Source organism: Rissa tridactyla, chromosome 1 (assembly GCF_028500815.1).
Source record: "Rissa tridactyla isolate bRisTri1 chromosome 1, bRisTri1.patW.cur.20221130, whole genome shotgun sequence".
In the NCBI taxonomy this organism is placed as follows: domain Eukaryota; kingdom Metazoa; phylum Chordata; class Aves; order Charadriiformes; family Laridae; genus Rissa; species Rissa tridactyla.
The window spans coordinates 39,485,922-39,509,508 of NC_071466.1; positions in this window are offsets into that span (position 1 = coordinate 39,485,922).

Genomic DNA, 23,587 nt, shown 5'->3' on the forward strand with positions numbered 1-23,587 from the left:
TCAAACCAGGACACCTTGCTAAGAAATTTTAGTCATTGTTTTTATGATGACGTACATGTACAGTACATAGAAATATTTGGAAAAGTGTCTAACAATACTTTGTTGAACAAGTGGGAAGCAAACATGCATACTTAACAGAAATGTAAACACCTCTTCCTGGTAAACACAAAACAGCACACTACTCTTCACCTTCCAAACACATAATCCCCTTTCCAAAACAAGGAATACCTTCTCAAGTAACTGGTTTATACAGAGGTTATAATTTTGGAGGTTTTCCTGTGGGTTTTGGGGGTTTTTTGGTTTGTTTTTTGGCTTTTTTTTTGACATTGTCATAAAATTTAGTAAAAGGTTTTACAGACCTTTTGCAGTATTTTTCCAATTTATTTCTTGGAAGAATTTAAAGCATTTTTGGTAATGGTTTCCAAAATTATCCTGAAGCTTACCAGGAAAATGTCGATTTGAACCCTTGAAAGTTTAGTAAAATGACAGAAAAAGGTTTTAAAAGAGAAAATGTGGTCAAAAAATTGGACCACTAGTTTTGCTTCAAACATTGAGAGAAGAAACTCGGCTTTTATCCAGGAAAAATGCCTGAAGTAGAAGGTAGTTGGAATATAGGTCCTTAATTTCAGGAATATAATGCTTATAGCCTACAGGGAACATCATTTCAGCAATAAAGTTCCCTAGGTTCCTTTATCTTGAATATCCCCTGAACTGCAGGTACAATGGAAAAGCAGGCAGACTTGGTGCCTGTCTCAAGTCTAAGTATGTTCAAATATTCAAACTAGACTTTCATCTGACAAAATGGTCTTCTCACTGGTCTGATCACAAAGTCAGAATGGGGCATCTCAGATCACACTGAGCCTAGAGGATTGAACGATACACTAAAAGCAAAGAAAAAAAAAGCCACAAGTTTTCTGTGCTTTCTCAGGCAAATCCAAATGCATGGTACCCTTTCATCTTCAAGTTCCAGCTTACAGTGTCATTTTTAGTGTAAGAGGACCATTCTGAATTGTTATCTCCTTCAGTAGGAACAGCTAGTAAAATACAAGTGGTGAAAAGCGGGGTTTGAATGCAAATCTAGCATGAATATTTTACTTCAGATTTTTTCATCAGCAGAGGTGCAAGTAAACTCTTCCCAGCGTTTTCTTCTCCCGTGTTTTACTTTCTTTACTTTTGATTTGCTCCTAAGGGCAAAAGAGAGGGAGGAAAAGGTCATGGCAGCTCTGTGTACATTCCCAATCAATCTGTTTCTGACATGCATCAAAGACCAGACACAAATCCAGACACAAAGGTGTCATAAAGCTACCTTCACTTTCCATACGGTCTTTTACCAAGACAAGCTCCATCCAAGAGCTGAGCTCGGCTTGTGGAATGGCTTTTTCTCTTTTGTTTTTACTCCTGTATCCATCTTGTATTTGTTAGATTTCCTCTCCTTCCACTAGTAAGCATTGATATTGTCCCTTACTTAAAGATCAAAAGATTTCTAACCTGTTTCTTAAAAGACTTGATTCTCCTCTCTTCTGAATCACAGTTGGTAGTTTCCATTGCCACAAAAAGCATTTAAAATGCTACCAAGTGAAATTTAAGTTACTGGCAGAGCGTATCTATGACAGTTAGCATTGCAGCTCTCCAAAGATGAAGTAATTATTTGGCAAGCCTGCTTTCTCAAAAAAGAAAGAAAAAGTAGTATAGCAAGAAACAAACTAAGGAAGAAGAAATAAAATATGAAAACCAAAAGAATATATTAATCTAATATGCAGGAACTAAGGATGACTTAAATTTTACCTGTAATCTGCAAGGTTTCACTCCCTATTACCTACTTCAGATCTACCATTAGAGATGTGATCTTTTTTTCAGTTTGATGAGTAGTCTCATAACCTCACCCAATTTACGACTTCTTCTCAAGTTGATAGATGTCTAGATACTTAAAGTCAGCAATGCATAAAATTTACCTATAGATGTTGATTCATCATAAATCCTTTAACGTATACATTTCTCTGTAACCAATTTGAGACTGTAAAAAAGAAGATATTAACATATCTTTTAGCAGACAAATACTTGTTGGGATGAAGAGTTGTTTACTGCTGGATACAAAAGAAATAAAACACAAGCTGGTTTTGTCTCTAGAAACCTTACAATACTCTGGAATGGAGAGAAGGGTGCACACGCTTTATTCAGAGAAAAAATTAATTGGCTTCCATTGCACAGTAAACTTTAAACTTGAATTACTGTTATGTCAGTCTCTAAAATGGGAAGATTAATTTGACAAAATACAGACATATACAGTGAGATCACTTCATGAAGCCTTTACAATCAATGCAGAGAACTGGTAAGTTTTAAATCAATCAGTAGAATCACAGAACAGACCAAGTAGGAAGGGACCTCAAAAGATCATTTGGTCCAACCTTTGAAATGCAATTTCTTTCATCTTAAACCAGTTGCCCAAAATAAATCAGGTGAATTACACCCTAAAAATGCCTCTTGTTCTCCACTGCAGCACTGGTTACCAGCACAACTGGTACCTACGTGTTCTGAGACCAACATAGTTTTAGTACTTCCAAATAAAGATTTTAAATGTAGAAACTTATAGTCTATTTATATTACCTTAAATTTCCATAATTAATGCCTCTCCCAATTTAACTGAAAAAGCAATTTGTTATTTTTCAATTAAATGTTCATTTAATGTTTAGAAAAAACTTTTTTAAAGCAACATTGGATAGCTGTGTTGGAATTTCTTCTCAAAACAGGAAGTTCCCATGGCAATTTTTGAGGCATTAAAGCTTCATTTTCCCTGTGAAAAGCCTATTTGAGTATTTTTTAATGCTATAATAAGTTTTCCCAACAGAAGATGAAGCTTTTAAGCCTTACTAAAACATTAATGGGGGCTTTCTACTCAGAGATATGGAGTCCAAACTTTAGATGGAAGTGTTTGATTCTCCATGGCCTTGTATGTTAAGCCTCACTTACAGTTCCAGTGGAGTACCTTTACACTTTACAGAAAGTGCAATTCTGTTTCATATATTCTTCAAGGCCACTTCTCACAGACGTTAAAAAAAAAAAAAAGAAAAAAAAAAGTTATTTTTATGTAGCTGAGACCCAAGCTTTTTGCTGTAATCACTTCTTATTGTGTAACTCACTATAAGATATTACCAAGGACAAATGTACCATTTCATTCAGTGTCTCTTAATTTCTTTGAAAAACTACAGAATATGCAGAGTAGAACACAATGAGGCCCTAAGCCAGTAAATTTGAATCTCGCTTCACTTATACCTCTGGTCTCAGCCTGGCCCAAACCACAACAAGCAGAAATACTCTTTCCTACATAAGTGAAATTCACACCTTTTAAGACGAACTAGAAAAGCACCAGATCTGTGAAGGTATTGACTACTGCAGATGCACAGCCAGCCTTCTAATTATGCCAGATTAGCTAAAGAACTGTTCCAGGAAGATGAAAAAAATTATTTCACTGGTCTTCCCATTCTCATTGCTGGCCTACACTAGAATCTGTGTAGGAGGAAGACACGTTTTCAACTGTGTGAATGAATGTTTTCTACTTGTGGTCCATTATTTACGGTGGTCCTGGAGATGCTCCTAAGGGCTTTAACATCTGGGAAGACCAATTCCACATATCCTGTACAGCAGATAAAATATATTCCTAAAGTGATCCATGCTACACAGAAATCACAAAAGCTTGAAAATTCCTGACATATGATCGTGTTCAACATGGTTGTGTTCATTGGTGACGCTGTGTGTGTGCCTGCAGTTTATGTGGTATGCTTTTTCCTGAATTTGAGTCCTAATCAGTCAGAATGTCTAATAATGGTGCATCCTCAGGCTCTATTTGCATACTGTGTCTATTAATAAAGCAAAATTAAATGTAGAGGGCATGCTAAGTAGCACATACCATGTCCCTAGGAGATGTAGCTCCAACTGCAGTGGCCCAAAGGGTCAGCACTGTAGCACTGAGATTGAAAACGGTGCACAGTAGCTCGCTGAGGAACTCAAGTCTTCACAGTGCTGGTGTATGGCACCAGCAACAAGTGTGATTTAATGTATAACTCCAAAACTGGATTAACATAATGTTGAAAAAGACTTGAGCCTTTTGTATGTGGGTGTCCATTTCGTTCTGAATTATTTATGCAGCTAGTACTACTATAACCAGCTAGGTTTTCTAGATAGAAGTCAGAATGTATAAGCTTAGTGTCTAGTTAAATCATTATTTGTCTGGTGCACCGTCTAGGTTTTGGAACACTGAGTTTCAAAACAGACTAATATTGCCTTCAAAATTGCATTTATCACATTGCACAAACAGAATGACAGGCTAGCATCATTAAAAGGCAAAAGAAAACCAGCAAGACTGTAGCCTGCCACTAGGTCAAGTAGATCTTTTTTTTTTTGAACAATTCCCTTCTAAGTAATTTATCTTTCTGACCCAAAGATGTGAAGCTCCTTATGAAGACTGAGAAAAGCCAATAGGGAGTAAGCAACTGATCAGTAAAATGAAACAAAACCCTTTTAAAAAAAGGACTTTTGTGTTGCTTTTCATATTAAGAAACTACGCAAACTACTTCAGAGCCCATTTTTCTCTCACTGTAGTAAACAGGAGAATTCACATTGACTTTGGAAAGCATAACTTTGTCTCTGCTCCTTTTTTTAAGAATAAAAGAATTAATTTCTTTGCATATCTGTTGTTTTCCAGTGGGATAAGACTGTACTATGGGAAGTTTTGAAATTAGCTTCTTTCCATTAGACTGGTGATGAATATACATATCTGTGTGCCTAACAGCTAACTCTACTCTTTTCTTCACTGTTTTACTCCAAATGGTAGGAATAAGAAAAATTGTTGAATTAAACAGCATTGTGCCAACATAAAACTGACATAGTAGAGAATTATAATCTCTCAGACTTTAATGGGTAGACACTCTACTAAGGAATTGTAAAATGTTGCTATTATGATTTATGAGCCCTTTCCACCTTGTTTTGTACTGGCGCAAATAGCAAACGAGAGTGAAAGGCAAAGCAGAATAAGGACATGGTCTAGTGAGCAGCTCTTCTGTGTTCACCGCCCCAGTCCCCTTAGTACCCTCATCTGGACTCTAGTTTGTCACTTTCTCTTTTACTCTGGTGAGCCAAAATTGTACACAATATTCCAGATATGGCCTCAAAAGGGTTGAGAAGAGAAGAATAATCAAATCCTTCAACCTGTTTGCTGCACTAACCAGAGTGTAGTTAGCCTTTATTACTACAAGAACACATTGCTGGTTCTTGTCCAGTGGACATTTTTCAGTCTGTTGTCCATCAGACCTGCAGATTCCCATCTTTTACTCCAAATATGCTTTCTAGCTAATTAATCCCAGATTGTTCAGTTGCAAGGTTTTGTTCTGTCACAAATGCAGGAATTTGTATTTGCTTTTGACGAACTTCATGAGGCTTCTGTCAGCACATTTTTACAGCCTGTCAAGATCTCTTTGAGTGTTGGACCCTGACCAACTAACTGCTTGCTGTCTGCTTCCTCCAGTTCGGAGTCTTTGGAGAATTCACTGAGATTCATGGTTTTCTGTTGCAGAGGTCCTCAGTGAAGGTGTTAGTACCAAGCCCACAACTGACCCCAGAGAACACCACTCACAACTGGCTGCCAGTTAGGCTTGGAACAGTTGACTGCTACACTTTGTGAACAGTTAGTTTTTCCCACACTTTGGGTGCAAGTCCATCTTGTCTCATCTTGGCTACCAAACCACAATAGCAAGATGCAAAATGTCTCACTATAGTCAAGGTAAATAACTATTCTCTCCTTGTCCAGCCATTTCATCACCATTCAAGCTGGTCAGGAATGATTTTTCCCTTGATAACTACATACTGGTTGTTCCAAGCCATCTTGCACTTCATATGCCTGGAATGGCTTCCAGAAGGATTTGGTCCTTAAATATATTAGGCTGACCAGCCTTTAGTGCTCTAAATCCTCATAGTGCCCTTCCTGAAGATGATGATGATGTGTACTTTTGCAGGCATCAAGGCCTCTCCTCAGTTACCGCAATTATGTATGTCTACTTCTTCAGAATCCTTGAATGTAAATGCTATCCATCCCCATGGCCTTGTGCATGTCCAGTTTGCTTAAGAATTCATCACCTGATATTCTTCTTCTATTGACGCTACTAATTCTCTTCTTTAAACTGACCAGCCAAGCACAGCAACCTGGGAGGCCTGAGACAGACCTTGCCAGCAAAAACTGAGGAAAAGAAAATATCTCAAGTTTTTCAATGACCCTCATTATTAAGTTGTCCCATCCGTTCAGGAGAAGGCCCACAATATACCTGGTCTCTCTTTTTCCTGATGGTGTACTTACATAATCATAGAACAATAGAATGTGTTGGGTTGGAAGGAACATTTAAAGGTCATCTAGTCCAACCTCCCTGCAGTGAGCAGGGACATCTTTCACTAGATCAGGTTGCTCAGAGCCTCATCAAGCCTGGCCTTGAATGCCTCCAGGGATGGGGCCTCCACCACCTCTCTGGGCAACCTGTTCCAGTGTCTCACCACCCTCACAGTAAAGAACTTCTAATCTAAACCTACCCTGCTCTAGTTTAAAACCATTGACCCTCATCCTATCGCTACATGCCGTTGCAAACAGTCCCTCCCCAGCTTTCCTGTAGGCCACCTTCAGGTACTGGAAGGCTGCTATAAGGTCTCCCCAGAGCCTTCTCTTCTCCAGGCTGAACAATCCCAACTCTCTCATCCTGTCTTCATAGGAGAGGTGCTCCAGCCCTTTGATCATCTTCGTGGCCTTCCTCTGGACCCGCTCCAATAGGTCCATGTCCTTCTTGTGATGAGGGCTCCAGAGCTGGACACAGTACTCCAGGTGGGGTCTCACGAGAGCAGAGTAGAGGGGGAGAATCACCTCTCGATCTGCTGCCCACGGTTCTTTTGATGCAGCCCAGGATGCAATTTGCCTTCTGGGCTGTGAGTGCACATTGTTGGCTCATGTCCAACTTTTCAGCCATGAGTATTCCAAAGTCCTTTTCTGCAGGGCTGCGCTCTATCATGTCACCCGCCAGCCTCTATTGATAATGAGGATTGTCTCGACATTGCAGGACCGTGCACTTGGGTCGGTTGTGCGCATGGGCCCACCTCTCTAGCTCATCCAAGTCCCTCTGGATGACATCGTGTCCCTCTGGCATGTCAGCTGCACCACTCAGCTTGGTGTCATCTGCAAACCTGCTGAGGGTGCACTTTATCCCACTGTCTAAATAATTGATGAAGATATTGAACAGCACCAGTCCCTGTACAGGTCCCTGAGGGACACCACTTGCCACCCCTCTCCATCTGGACCACTGACCATTGACCACTACCCTCTGGATGAGAATATCCAGCCACTTCCTTATCCACCAAACAGTCCACCCATCAAATCCATATCTCTCCAAATTAGAGAGAAGAATGTTGTGGGGGGCTGTGTCAAAGGCCTTGCAGAAGTCCAGATAGAGCATATCCATTGCTCTTCCCTTGTCCACTGATACAATCACTAGTTGTCCTTCACAGACCCTTTCCACCTTCAGCTGCAGTTGAAATTTGGCTTTTCCTACTGCCTGCACGGGCAATGATTCCATATTCCTCTGAGGTACCCTGTCCCCACTTTCGTTTTTCGTAAGCTTCCTTTCTTGTGCCTGAACCCAGCCTGGAATTCCCCATTCAGCAAAGCTGGCCTTTTGTTATACCTGCTTAGTTTCATATACATTGAGATGAACCATTCCTGTGCTTTGAGGAAGTTAGCTATTCCGAAGACCCTTACAGTTCTGAAAATGAGAATTTGAATTTCTGTAAGAGCCATTCAAAAAAGACAACTTACAGAATTGGAGACAGTTGGCATTATCACTACACTATCACACTGAGGGTTACCAGCTACTCTCATTTAAAAGATAAAGTAGGAAAAGAAAACCAAAACATAAGGTATTCATAAAACATGGAGGAAAAAATTGTGTGTAACTCAGTTTGTGACCTAAATCAGGAAAGAATTCTTAATCAAGATGTTCCAGGAATCTTTCTGGTTTGGAATAATTCCATGTAGGAAAACCTAAATCCTGTTCTATTCGTAACTCTTGAGCCATTTGAAATATCAGTGCGCTGACATTTGAAATATCAGTGCACTGAATTCATGTTTGCGATCCAGATCTCCAAGTCCTTTCTCTAACCAATCTTTCTTTTTGTTGGACCTTATCTCTGATTGTCTCTCACCTGCCACCATTGATATCAAGCTCACTAGATCACATGCCAACGTCAGCAGAATGCCTGTAGACCTCTTTCGGTGGAGTATGAGTTCTCTTTCAAGACCTGGAAATCCCTTTTTTTCTGCAGCAGTGTAAGGTAGTAGCTAAGTAGCTACTGAGCTCAGTAGTAGCTCAGCAATTGCTGTGATTATTTTTTTTTTTAAATTTTTATGATGTTACATCAGAGTTCTAGCTCTAGATGAGTAACCAAATTACCTCACTGTGATATCCTACCCATTTTGTGGCCTTTGCCACTTGCCTTGTTTACTATTCAGGAAGTCACATTTCAAATCTCTGTGCAAACTCCTCAGTTCAGGGATCACCTCTATTACTTTTTATGGTGCTTTCAATAAAAAAAAAAAAACAGAGGGATTATTCCAAAGGAAAAGCTGTGGCAGTGCAAGTATATTGACAGATAATCTGTCAACAGGATTGCTGGGAGCCCTCAAATTCCTTATAGGATGGTTAAACGAATATTCACTATGGGTGTTTTTCTCACACTTCACTTTGACATTTCCTTGCCTGAAAAGTAGGCATCTGACCCAAGTGAGATGACTCAGTGTGCCACTGTCTTATAGACAATTTGGCTTTTCATAAAAATACCCAAAGGAATAAAAACAGGCTGTCTGGGTAAATTGCTTGGGCTTGAGGAAAAAAGGCTTATCCCACCCCCCCCAATTTCTAGGACAGTGGCAGAAATTACGAGATATTCCTTTGAAAAAGCTTATCTATTAGATTTAACATTTTTCAGTTTAAAAAAAAATGTTTGTGTAAATCAGATTTCAAAGTAAGGGATCTATGTAAAAATTACATGATGCATGCATCCCACAATGGGATGCTAAGGAATGAGAAGAAAGAATACCTTCAGGTACTCTGTACCAGCTAGATGCAGCCAAAGTACCGATATGTATTACTGACCACAGCAAGACCAGTGGAGGTATTGTCATCATGATCATTACTGCGATCTTCGGTATTTAATCACTTACAGGTGGTTACGTGTGTACAGGTAAATGACGGTCTAGTGCATTTGTTCAGAAAATATAAAAAGAAATGTGTTTGGATGCTGAGATCCAGCTCTCAAAATAGCATTAGTAAGACAGCTGATTAGTGACTTTTCTCCTAGATGTAGCATGCAATTAAAAAAAAAACCAAAACAACCCACATGAAGTTTCCCCTTTGCCAAGTAAAATAGGAACTGTAACAGATGAAATACAATGTGTAGGAACTTCTACATAACCTCTTAGATATGTTAACAAAACCTGAAGACTTCAAAATGGGCTACAGGAGACACACTGATGTAGTTTATGTGACAGCCTACGTTGCATTCTAGGCTCTTTCAGTACCCAACAGCAGAGAGAGGAATAGGGGTACCTTTTCCTTGTAGCTAACAGTTTGAAGAATGCATTGTAGGAACAAGAAATGCCTCAGTTCCGCAATCATCAGTTGCAGAGAATAAGAAAACAGTAAAATCATTGAAGGGGGAGAGAAATGAAGAACACAGTAAGAGTGACCTCTTCATTAGAAAATATTGACAAAAATACTGAGATTTAAAGAGTGTTGCTTCTATTATATATTGGTCAGTGCATTAAAAATAAATGAAAAACCTGAACTACTCAAGACATTTCCTATATTTGACTGCTTATTATCAGCCTTGTCTTATTACCTCTCATTTATAGTTGTTTTTTTTTTCATCTTAAAATAACTCAGTGGGAATATCTTGCACAAAATGTCCTTGCAGGTTTCCTCTTTTTTCTTTTTAGTTTTCTAGAGTGTTTTAATTTGAAGTTTTACTTTTTGTTTGTTCCTTAGGTTGATGACACAATTATTGCTACATTTACTTTTTAAACAAGAAATACATTGACTTCTCAATTTTTTAGAAAAATTTAAGGGATAACACAGGACAATGTATCTCTATTCCAATGGTTTCTAAGACATAATCACTTATGACAAATTAGTGTAATTGTACATCTTAATAATAGATCATCTTTTTTTCACAAAACAATAGAGGACCTAAAGTGTATGAAGAAGAATTCCCCTTTAAAAATCACAGTTCCATTTAAAGTAGGGCAGCAATTCTACATCATGATAGAGCTATTTTATAGTGCACCTTGTCTTCAAGACCAATTCCTTTGAGAGCTTGTAGCTACAGAGGACAAATTTTGCCTTCAGACACCCACATGCTTTTCCCTCTGAGTTAAATGTAAAAAATCATGTTCAATTTTGAGGGCTCTCTTGGGCCAAATAAATGAATCTTTACAATTTCTTTTTGACAATGTTTCAACATGAACCCAAAATATGATATTGAACTCTCTCAGGTTACCTGTTGTTACTTTTGGAAAGTCTTCAGAGCTTATCCTAAATCTGCTCATTGAAAAAAGAAATCCTGATGACCAGACAAAAAATGAGGGGAAATGACCTTAAGAGTAAACTATATCTAATTGCTATACCTATTTCTGTAGTGTGATGGAAAACAAAATCCTATATGTTTGTGTGGTCATGTCACTTATTTTCCCTTTCCTCCTCCTTTTTTCCACTTTACAAAAATATTCTGATAAGAATTATCATGAGAGGAGTCTCAAAGTTACATTATAATCTCCCCTGAGACCAAATTTCCCCTGAATATAATGGGCAAGTATCTGTTTACATGAGTGATAGAATCTACAGAATCTGGGGTTTTTATAAAACAAACCTTTCAGCATACTGATATAAGTGAAGCTGTTACTTATAACAAGACAAGACATTTAACAAAGGAAAGATAACAATAGGATTTTAATTGGTCTGATTAAAAAAGAAATCAGGTACCTTTTACTTCTATCTGTACTTAACCTTCTGCAATTTTCAAGTGTATGGATAAATTCTCCTTATCTTATTTTGATTATCATTATTGATATGGGAATTTCAGCTTCAGAGGTTTTTTTTTCCCTTCCCTTTGTTCTGCTGGTTGTTGTTGGTACACAGTATTCCTTGTGAACCTCATCACTTTGCTCCATCTTTTCTCAAAGTAAGATAATTTTAAGGCATGACATATTCTACTTCAATACATGCACTTACTTTCTGCCATGACATTTGTATGAGTGGCTGATGGCTGAATTATTTGGTGGTTTGACATGTTTCTGATCATCTCTATATGTGGCTTTGCAGTAGCTCAACTTGATGACTTCTGCTTAACACTCATTTTTTCTGTTAAGTATGACATGATATTTCTGTATGTTAACTGCTATAAATTTGATGCAATAATATTTCTTCTTTCTTACCTGTTGCCTACATTTCCTTATATTGCCTTCACAATGGTTTTATTGTACATCATTAATGCTTATTCACAGTCTTCCAATCTAATATTGTTGCTTGGCAGCACAGCTGGGGTTATAATGAAATTGGCTCCACAATTTAGTTACAATCTAACCGACTAATTCTCCGAAAACATAGCTGCAAATATGGTTGTTGAAAGGCTGGAAGTGTTCTGTAGTTAAGTGGTTTTGGATCTACTGAAGTCATGCTGCAGATGCCCTCTTCTCTGGAAGTTTCTCAGTCCCCAAATGTACTTCTGATTTTCAAATAAGTTTCTTCAAATGTTTATGAATGTGTACTAGGTACTTGTAGTATTTGAACACACAGCAGCTGTATTCCTCACTGTTCTCAAGAGAGAAAAAAAAAAATTACTTGTATTTCTGTCCACAACTTCAATTTATTCTTAATTCATGCTTAATTCACAGTAAGCTCTGGATGACGTTTTCTGCTTTCCTGTATTTTCTATCTTTTCGGTCCTGATTTTCATGTTATCAGTCTGTATGTTTGTCTGCATTAGAGTTCCTTTATTGTCCTTTTACCTCTTTGGTTTAGATGCCCTTGCTATCTGTATGTTTTATTTAGTATTACTTTGTTGTGAGAAACAGATACCCCTGTCACAGTGGCATCAGATGTCCCACCATTAATTCTTTCTTCAGAATATAGTTAAATCCTAGAATTCTAAGCTGGAAAATTGAGTATCTAATTCTGGTTTGCTCCTTCATTTGAATTAAAAAACCAACCAACCAACCAACCAAACAAACAAACAAAACCACACCAAAATCTAAAAAACACAAAGCAGCATTTGAATCTCAAGGAGAGAAAAAAATCTTTAAATGCCTTTATTGGCTGCTTGAATGTTTCAGAGCTTTAGTCTCACTCAATTCTTCTCTCCCTTACTCTCTTCCCATTAACAGTTCTATTAAGAGATTGAATTCTTACATTCATTGCTTCCAGGCATAGGTACAGTTTCTTGTATGGAAAGTCAACTTTTTTATTGGTATGGGTCCCTCGGTCTAGTTTTGCCCACTGTTTTTTTGTATCTTCTGGGTTGGAAAGGATCTCACCAGTTTGACTACTGTCACCATGTTTCATCTACCAACTGCTGTGCTACAAAATGAAAAGCATCCATGCTTGTAAAAATAACCTTGTTTCCTTATTAAGGGATGTTGTGCATTGTATTCTGCTATGACAATCTAGCTAATTCCATGACCCATTTTAGAGTTCCCATGAGGTGTGTATTTGGATATTTGAGAAGTGTCAATGTATAAAAAGTTCCAGCCAAGAGCCCTCATGAAATATAGTTGTCCTAATAAATTGATACAGACATTTCTCTGTCTATGCTCAAGTTGTGGGTTTTGTACCCGTTTCCAAAAATTATGCTCTGTGCTTACTGAGAAATCAGTTTATAAATGCTTCTAGAGACAAGCAATTTCTTACCTTTTTTTTTGCCCACATGCTTCTGACCATCTCAGTTTGACCCTTTTGTTTCTCTTATAAAGAAAGAAAGAATTTTTTAATCTTTTTTTCTTCACCATCTTCTATTTTTTCCACACTCTAAGCTTGAGATCAGAAGTTTTTAAGTTAATTGGACTGGAACACACACCTCGCTGTGGATGACCCTATCTCAGAATGTGTTCATGTATGTTGAAGTATAAACAGAAAAAAACATAAGACCACAGATGGGGAAGTTAAAGAAAAAATCATTCAGGAAAATGACTGTGTGTTCTTGAACTGAAATGATAATGCTACTGTTTAGTTCATACAACTCATACATGCACTGTATGGATTAATTTGAATTCTCTTGCTCAGCTGTGCTTTGTAATGGAGAAACTTCTTTGGAAAAAAAAGACCTCCAAACCCCTAAAACATTAAACAAATACAAAAAAACAAAAACAAACCATGTTCTTCTTCCTTTTGAATAAGCCAAAGTTATAAGAGTTGTGTTGCTGAAGACAAATAGTGTATTATACCTTCAGTAAATAAGGTTAAGAGATATGAAATTAAAAAAAAATAAATGTAAAGAAATATAAAGGATCATAAACATTCATTATTGAGAGGTCTTCTAGTTTTATTTTATGCAGCAAACACCAAACAGTTTTCAAAATTATCTATTTTCAAATCTCCAGTTTTCTGCTCCAAAGTGATACAAGAATTCTGGGAAGTAGGATGTCTTTTAAATTTCACATGCAGTGTGAGCAGCTTCATCTTTTCTGTTCTGCAGTAGGAAAACAGGCTAATTATCTTTCTTTACCTTGTAATTCTTTGCCATAATTAAGAACTAGAACTATTAACCCATCTTTCAAAAGGTTAGCTGTTCCTCAAAATGAAAGGTAAAAAAATGAAATTAACATATGGTTATTAGGTATATAATGAGTAATACATATTTTTGTGCCTCCTTTTGCAGCTTCATGGTAAAAGGTTTCTAAGGATTAGTGGTGGATTAGCCATGCTGAAAGTTAGAACATTTTTCAGCTGAAAAATCCAAATAGACATACAAAGAATGGATTATCCCCGCAGTCTAGACGGGAGAATCTGGTTGCTGGTGGTTTTCCTTAGAGGTCTAAGCATATTCCATAAGGAAAATAAACATTGTGAAGCAGTCTATTAAAAAATAAAATAAAAAACAAACAAACAAACAAAAAAACCTATAGAAGCATTTAACCATAAAGATATTTCTGCACTTTATCCCAGAAATACCAAAGAAAGTATCAGTAATTCAGTGTCAGGGAAGTCAAGAGTGTAAAAAATAACTATAGAAACCTTTATTCTCTTTTTTTTATTTTTTAAACCAACGAACAATAGTCTTTATTTTCTAACCCTGTGAGAAAAAATTGATAAAATCTGAGCATATTACGCTCCATTGTGTAGTAGTAGGTAACCAAACAGAAGTGCTCATCCCCTATTCTTTAAAAACTAAATTGAGTGGAGCCTGTTCCAGGATGTCACTGAAGTTATCAAGATTCCTACTGATTTCCACAGCGATAGGACAAAACCCTTTCTCAGTTCACAACAGACAGAAGCTCACTATCATACTCCTACAGCAAGTTCAAGTGTGGAGCTAACAAACAAAATTCTACCTCTTTATGACTTGCCGCAGTCCTGTCACTACTGAGAATACGCACTGTACCAATGACTAGTTTTCTGACTCTTCTCTTCGGAAGGGAAGTGTTCTTTTGAATTTCTCATCTACAGGTTTAAGCTTTACACATATAAAAGAGATTTCCCTGTAGCACTGTGAAAAGCAGCCCTCTGCATCCTAGCTGTAGGTCAGTGTTTTAACAGTCCTTCATTCCTCTGTATCCGACAGGCCAGGATGCAAGCTCTAGCAGTCAGAGGGACAACATAAAGATTGGCCAAGGAGCTCATCACTGAGAGAAGAATAAAAAGCATCCGATTAGTGCATCACTTTAAGTAATAGTGTAAGCGTTTTTTAGGCTGCCTACAAATGATACAGCTTTGCTGTTCAAATGGGACAGAGGATTATAAAATATCTTTAGACATAGAGCTGTATTTTAGTTTAAATATATCTCAGTGGTGAGCACAGTCAAAAACCATATGCAAAACTAACTTCGATAGTCATTGACCTTTGAAAAGCAGTTTATGCAAGTAACAGCTTCCAAACTTAAAAAATCTGCATTATTCCATTTTTCCAGTAATGCCCTGGGGGACTGGAAAGAACCCCGTTTTAACTGGTCTTTTACTAGAAACCTGTCCTATCTAAGGAGAAAGAAAACATCTTAAATAGATCTGTAAAGAACATTTTCTCCCCTGAATTTACAATCATTTTTGTGACAACAGTGTTTATGCATTTGAAAAGAGGCCAGTGTATGTAACAAGTAAATAAAAAAACCTGGTTTTATTCAAGAAATAGTGCAAAGCGTCCACTGCCTTTCCTTTGAGTAATGAGATTTAGTGAGTACCAGGTTAAAAAAAAACAATCAGCATTGATGAGTGATTCTAGCTGTCTCTATTTTAGGAACTCAATCCACAGGCAGTAACAGGTAAAATAGATGACTAGCTATCTAGTTTGGGTACATGGCCAGGCTCTTGACATGGATTTAAGATGCAACCAGATCACATTCTGCACTTCTGTTTCCAGGAAAAGGAAACCGTGTGGGCTGAAAGACAGAAGGCAGCTGCACAATTCTCTGAACCAGGACTGCAGGATACACAATGCAGTATCTCTGCAGTGTAGTCAGGACATAACCCCTCATATGCCATGGGAATATTAAGTCAGCTTTAAAAGATAGAGATTTTTAGTGTATCTGATTAATAATTTTATTTATGACATGCCAAGATTGGGCAAAAGCCAACATCTTTCTTTTTTTCAGAGAGAGACAGAAGATAACCCAAACTGCCAAAGTTAGTTACAGGAAGATCTAAAAAATAGGCTATTAGATAAAGAAGGAAAATTGAGATCATATTGTTTAGGTACCTACGCATAATAGAAAAATGAATATTTATGGTGAACCTAGGAAGTCTAATTTCAGCCATAGTTCAAATAAGAAAAATCTTCCCTGAAAAATTCATCCTGAACTAAAAAAAAATTCTTGAGCAAAAAAGATTTTCTCTAATAAACCTCAAACTCAACAGTACATTCTGTCCCTTTAGACTGAAAACATTTCAATTACTATATTCATTACTTATAATAATATAATAATCTTTCCTTCTGTTAAGTTTTCTACTGTAAAAATTTCCTTGACTTTTGTACATGTACTCCAGACTTTATTTATCATTTCACCCGGACACTGGTACGGTCTCAGAAATGAAGAGAAAGAAACAAAACAAAATAAAAAAAAAAGAAATAAAAAAAAATAAAGAGTAGAAATATAAAGATGCAAAGCCAGCAAACACATAAAATTGTAGCTTTCTAACTTTAAAGACGTAAAAAAGAAAGGCTGAAAGAATTATAATAATGCTGAAAGTTAAAAAGATCAAAGATGTGGGAGTGGAATCTCGAAATGAGACAAAAGAAAGAAAAAGAAAGGCCAAACAAGAAAAGTAAATTATCATAATGAAAACTAAAAGCCTCCCTTCATCTGTCTTAAAAATAGATACTAATGTTTTGCAGATTAACTTTGCTTTTGTAATTATGGACTTATGGAGAAATGAATGTTAGTGAACTAAACTACTCACTTAGGGAGCGTATCTAAATCCATGGCATAGCAGAAACAGCTGTTGCCCATTATGCTTTGCTTTTTGATGATAAGTGGTAAGAAAGGTTGGGAAAAGGTGACCATTCAGCACTTTTTATTATGAGGTAATGACTCCAGTGATGGTAGCAAAATAATTAAAACCACCATCAGTCCTATTCTCTGTGAAGATACTTAATGTTGTTTCCATCTCTCCCTGCTGTCCTAAAATGTATTCACATAGAGAGTAATATTGCAGAGTAGGGTAAAAATGGAGTAAATCAGAATTAAAGAAGATTTTGTGCATTACATACAAAGTCTTAGTCCAGACTGGGTTAGTCAGTGTTCTTATACTGCATATTTAAATCAAAACTATTACTTTTGTTCTCCTAAAAGGAACAGTAAACTTTCCTCTCTGTAATGTCATTGACTGGAAAGCTTTTTCCGTACGTTATTTATGAAAGATATATTAATTTTCACATGAATGTCTTCAACATTATTTGTCTTTTTAGTCATCCCATATGCAAGGATAACCTAATATGCCACCCTAATAACAAATATCCTAATATTTTTGTGTTTTGTGGTGGTTTACCTTTGACTACCAGCCTAACTCCCACAGGTCCCACCCAGCTGCTCGCTCATTCTCCCACACACCCCCCTTCAGCCAGGACCAGGAGAGAAAATTAGAAAAACAGGAATGGGAAAGCTCATGAGTCTAGATAAAGATAGGGAGATTGTTTACCAATTACTATCATGGTCAAAATAGGCTTGACCTGGGGAAAATTAATTTAATTTATTGCCAAGTGGAATAAATATTTTTGGGTAGTGGGAAACAAAAAGACACACAGCAAATCAACACTGTTCCTCCCCCTTCCCCAGGCTCAACCTTACCCCTTCACTCACAACTACTCTACCTCTTCTTCCTCTGAGCAGTGCAAGGGGAGGGGAATGGGAGTTGCAGTCAGTCCATAACAGTTTCTCTCTGACACACCTTCCTCCACATACTTTTCCTCTCTTCCAGTATGGGTTCTTTGGGAAAATCTGCTCTGGTGTGGGCTCTTCAGAGGCTGCAAGGATTATCTCTTCCTCCACGGAGCACTTCCTCCTCCTCCTCCTCCTCCTCCTTCTCTGACCATGGTATTCCCTCTGCTGTTTCTCACTTTCTCCCCACCCTCCCCCTTCTCTGCCCATCCAACATTTTCTCCCCTTTCTTAAATATGCTTTCCCTGAGACACTACTATCTTGGATAATGGGTCAGCTGTATCCTCTCATGGATCCTTTGGAGCTGGCTGGAACTGGCTGAGTCCAGCACAGCCTCTCCTCGCAGAGGCCACCCCTGCAGTCCCCCCACTGCCAATACGTTGACACCTGCACCCAGTACAAGCTTGCATAGGCCCCACTGCTATACAGGGTCTGGGACAGTGTAAACCTTAAAAAGGAAAGCCTGCAAGCAAAGAGCTGATTTACCTAAGGTTTTTAGTACCACAGCCATTGATCAAATGACTTGAAGAACAGCACGGAGCTCTATCTGGAATCAACAGATAGTCTGGTTTCAACATAGGGTCAGTTATTTGTGTTAAATTAACTGAACTAGTTCAAGAAACTTTTTTTTTTTTTTTCATACAGCTAGCTGAGTTGCTTCATTCAACTTTATAATCTAGGTGACAATGTTTATTTTTCTCATTTGGAATCAGCCATTTTCAAGGACCCCAACAATTTATGCTGGCATTCATGAAAAGCCTAGAAATAAATCAAAGCTTATTTCTAGGGCTAGCTGTTCAGATATGTCCCTATGTTTGATATTTTGCACATAGCACATACAGGTGCTGAACTCATGAGAAAAATTAGAGTTTTTCTCTAAAAAAGAGAGAATTAGACTTTTCCAAACCTCCAGGGTGTTCCCGAAAACAAGCGAGGCATCTTGTAGCAATAATTCCCTTTAGATTCGTTTCTGCAGGTGGCACATTAGCAGAGGTATTATGACCAGAGAGGAAATTTCCTCCTTCTTAATTTAACTTCAGAATAAGATAAATAAGCATTTATGGGCTTCACTAATACTTCAGAAAAGAATGTACTTTTTGCATCTAAAAGCAGACTCATATCTCATCAAAAAGGCTTTAATTGGAACACACCATACGATTCACGGCGTAAGACAGAAGAACTTCCACCCCTAGGCCAGAAGGCTTCACAAATCCTAAATGTATGAGATTTTAGAACTGAGTTTTTGGTGATAATAAAAAGTGTTTTGCTTTTATTTGAGACTGTGGACTGTCGAATCACTTTCTAGGTTTTAATGTATAGTAAAAACGTTGTTACTTCCTTGGGCAGGTGGAAGAGAGAAAAACAAGGCATACGCTCATTCAACCACCAGTCCTTAAAAATCCTTTAAAATTGCAGTTTGCCTTATCTCTTTTCTCTGATGGGTGGTTAGTATAAATGTCCCTCCTTTCTATTGAATATATCCTAGATCTAGGACAAAAAAAACAGGCCAAACTAAACCAAAAAACTCACCCCAACAGACTCACTAAATAAATAAGTAAATAAATATTCAGTATGAAATAAGAAAATTTCGTAAACTATTTTCAAAATCATTGGGTGGAAATGCAGCTTCGTGTACATTGGCTAAAATGAAGAACTGAACATACTGAGCAGATAGTATCCCAGCTCCCTGAACTCCAATGCGGGTGACCCAAACAACCTAGAAACATCAGTTAAGAGAGAAGTGGGATATTTACCTCTCAGAATTGATTAAGTTTTTGTCACTGGCATATGTGGGCTAATTTAACAGCTAGAAGTAAAGAAGATCCCTAGATGATCAATATGAACAGGGAGGCAAATAACTGGGATATACTGGATCTACCTCCTCAGGTCCTCAAAGGTTTCTATAGATATTGAGCATACAGGGAATACAGGCAGTTATTTTAGACCTACTGGATTGCATTGTCTCCTTATCATGAGGCCAGTCATAAGCCTCAGGTATCAGTGAAGTGGTTCCTGAAATCAATAGATTATATTCCAGCCAGCACTGCAATGCAAACCGACAAATCTTAACTCGCTTGTCACATTAAAATGTATGCATGATAAATCAATAAATATAAATGTGCTTAGTGAGAAATAGTTGTTCTAGACTCATTTTACAACTTATAACAGTATTAGATTGCTTATTCCCCATAGGGAAGGAATTCTATTATCTTACTGTAGCCTGAAAGAAGACAGGTAGTTTTCAAGTAAACAATTTGGATGGGAAATAGCTATTTTTCATATATTAAATTTATAGCTTAAAAATGTTTGAAGCAATGAACAAACTAGGCTTCTTTAAAAAAAAAAAAAAAGTAATCATGAAAAACTAGACTATGGCTGTGTAGCTAGACCAAAATACTTTAATGCTTTATACCTGAACAACCGACTAACTACTGTTTGAAAGGTCACTATGAAAGCATTAGCATTTAATCAAAAGTAAGAACATAGTTTTATTTCTATTTAAATTAAAAGTAACTAGGCAAATTAGATGTTATTCCCAAAAATCTTGTTTTGAGTAAGAAGGAAAACACCATATATGTATAACCAAGAATTTACTATTAGTATAGATGAGGTCTTAACCTTGCAACCAAAATACAAGTGGTAATTATTAGTCCAATTACAATAGATGCTAACAATTCTAGACCAAATTATCTAGCCTTCCTCAAGAATGGTCCAGTGAAAGTGTTATACATTAAATTCTTGTTATCTACCTCCTTTCCCTTTCCAGTGTTTCTCTGGGTCAACAATGTTAGGTTTTGCTAATAAAATGTAAGGGAGCATTATGAGAGGTCACCACCACAGTGTCCAGGATGCATTAACAGTGATAGTTGGGAACCCTTCTTTCTCAGTCTTGGGGTCTGCTTAGGCTTCTTTTTATATGTTTTCTTCATGCTGATATTGGCTTACAGATGACGTTTGAAAATTACACACTGAGTTATAAAGATAAATGCTACTAGTGTACTCAAAAAGGATATGGGTACAGTTAACGATAAAGGATTAAAATAAAGTCATTGCTTGTTGTATAGTGACTGCCTGGCTTTGTCAGATCTCTACAATATGTGGCACTTAAAAAGTTATGCAAAAATATGTTAGCCAATAGTCAAGTTATCACTTGACCATTAGACAATTGTTATAACAGCTAAAACCAGCTTAGGTCAAGACAAGCCCAGATAACTGCTGAGACCCTGAAATGACAGGTCAATACAGCTTCCGTGGCCTTTTATTAGTAATTTCACAAGTCATATTTACTGGGCTACAGGTATACCCACAAAAAGGAGAGAGAATGCTATCCCTTTTATTGAAATAATTGTTATGCAGCCAAGAAAATTTACTTACTCATGAAAGTTTCTGTATTTTCCATCCTTACATAAATCTTTTATCTCACCACCTGCTCACAAAAATCAAAGATTCAGCTGAATGTAATTCATGGAGTACTGGATAGAGCTCCATCTCATTCCAAATTATCTTCCTCTATTCCCACTGTTAAGTTCAGCAATGCAAGAAGCAGAGAAAGTTTTGCATGTTCAGTCAAAATACATGAGGAAATAAAAAATTACCAACAGGACTACTTTTACAATATGGTATCCATGAATTCATGGCTGATGTAGATAGAAAGAGAAATTTGGTTGAGCCCTAGATTCTGCAGATGCTCAGTAAGCAAACCCCAAAATATTACTGAATTTAAAATAAAGTTTACCTAATGATTTATTTGTGCAGTGTCCACATTCCACGATGGCACCAACAAAAAATCTCAGAACAGAAAAAAAAATATATTAAAATTATAAGGAATATTTCCCCATAGAGATCACAGAATAACAGAATGATTGAGGTTATAAGGGATCTCTGGAGGTCACCTGGTCCAAACCCCCAGCTCAAGCAGGGCCACCTAGAGCCCGTTGCCCAGGACCGTGTCCAGACAGCTTTTGAATATCTACAAGGATGGAGACTAATGGTCTTATATGGAGCCAGCTCCACCCAAACCAGGACAACCATCAGCTTCTCTATGAGAATCTTATGGGAGACAGTACTGACGGCCTTCCTGAAGTCCAGCAGACAATATCCACCGCTCTCCCTTTGTCTACCAGGACAGTCATATAATCATAGAAGTTTATCAAGCTGGTCATGCGTGACTTCCCCTTGATGAAGACATGCTGACTAATCCTGATGATTTTCTTGCACATAGTGTGGGAAGGGTTTCCAGGATTAGCTGCTCCATCATATTCCCCGGGATCAAGGTGACCAGCCTGTAATTCCCTGTGTACTCCTTCTTGAGGACAGGAGAGATGTTTGCTCCTTGGGAACTTCTACCAATTGATATGATTGATCAAATATTGCCAAGAGATGTTATCAATAGCGACCTTGCAATGACATCTGCCAGCTCCCTCAACACTCATGGGTTCATCCTATCAGGGCCCATGAATTTATGGATTTACAGTTGACTTAAGAATTTCCTGACCCGATTTGTTTCCACCAAAGGTACATCTTCCTTATTCCAGCCTTTCCCCCTGGTGTCTGGGACCTGAAGTTCCTGAAGGCCAGCCTAGCTTGCAAAGACTGAGGCCAAGGCAGCATTCAGTACCACAGCCTTTTCCATCTCTTATGTAACCAGGTCCCCCATCTCATTGAGCAATGGGCCCATGTTTTCCCTAGTCTTTCTTTTGTCACCTGTCTACTTAGAGAAGTCCTTCTTGTTGCCTTTGACATCCCTGGGCAGAGTTTATTCCATTTGGGTTTTAGCTTTCCTAACTTCATCCCTGGATGCTCAGACAATGTTTCTGTATTCCTCCCAGGTTACCCATCCTTGCTTCCACCCACTGTATGCTTCCTTTTTGAGTTTCAATTTGGCCAGGAGCTCCTTGCTCATCCATGCAGGCCTATGGGTATTTTTCCCTGACTTCTTACGCATTGGGATCAAGCTCCCTTGACCTTGGAGGCGGTGGCTATTAACCAGTTTTCTCGTGTCCTTCTTTCCTTCGGGGTCTGATCCCATTTGTCTCTTCCAAGCAGATCTTTGAAGAGCCTGCACTTCTGAAGTCCAGGGAAGTGAGCTTGCTTTTGACCCTACTTCTTGCCCTTGGAATCCTGAAATCCACGATCTTGTGGTCACTGCAGCCAAGGTTGCCTTTGATCTTCATGTCCCCAGTGGGCCCCTCCTGTTTGATAAGTGTAAGGTCCAGCAGATCACTTCTCCTTATTGGTTCCTCTATCACTTGGTGGAGAAAGTCACCACCAATGTGCTCTGGGAACCTCCTGTATTGCTTATGTCCTGCTGTCTTGTTCCTCCAGCAGGTATCAGGGTGTTTGAAGTCCCCCATGAGGACTGGGGCCTGTGAATGTGAGGCTTTTTCTGTCTTTCTGTGGAGGGCTGCAGGCACTTGTTCTTCCTGATTGTGTGGCCTATAGCAGATATGCACTGTAATATCACCTTTGTCTCTCCTCTCTCTAAAACCTGTGGTCTAAGTTGGCTCCTACTTGATCCCCAGGCAAAGCTCAATGCACTCCAGCTGCTCTCGTTTCGCACGTAAAAGGCAACTCCCCTTTACATCTTCCCTTCCTGCCCTTCCTAAAGAGCAACACTTGTAGACACGTCTCATTCTCAATTTAAAGCCTTCCTCCTATTGGTACAAATAGCATTGCCCCGCTTAGTGAGGAAGATTACATCTCTCCCAAGCAGATGCTGATCTGCAAACAGTGTCCCATGGTCACAGAACCCAAAACCCTATCACCAACAGACAATTATTGCAGTTCTGCAGCCAATCATTGACTTTTTTTATTAGTGCCATTCTCCTCACAGCCTTTTTCCTCACCAGCAGGATTGAGGAGAACACCACCTGGGCCCACAGGCCCCCAGTCTGAGGATTACCACCCTCAGAGTTCTGTAATCACTTT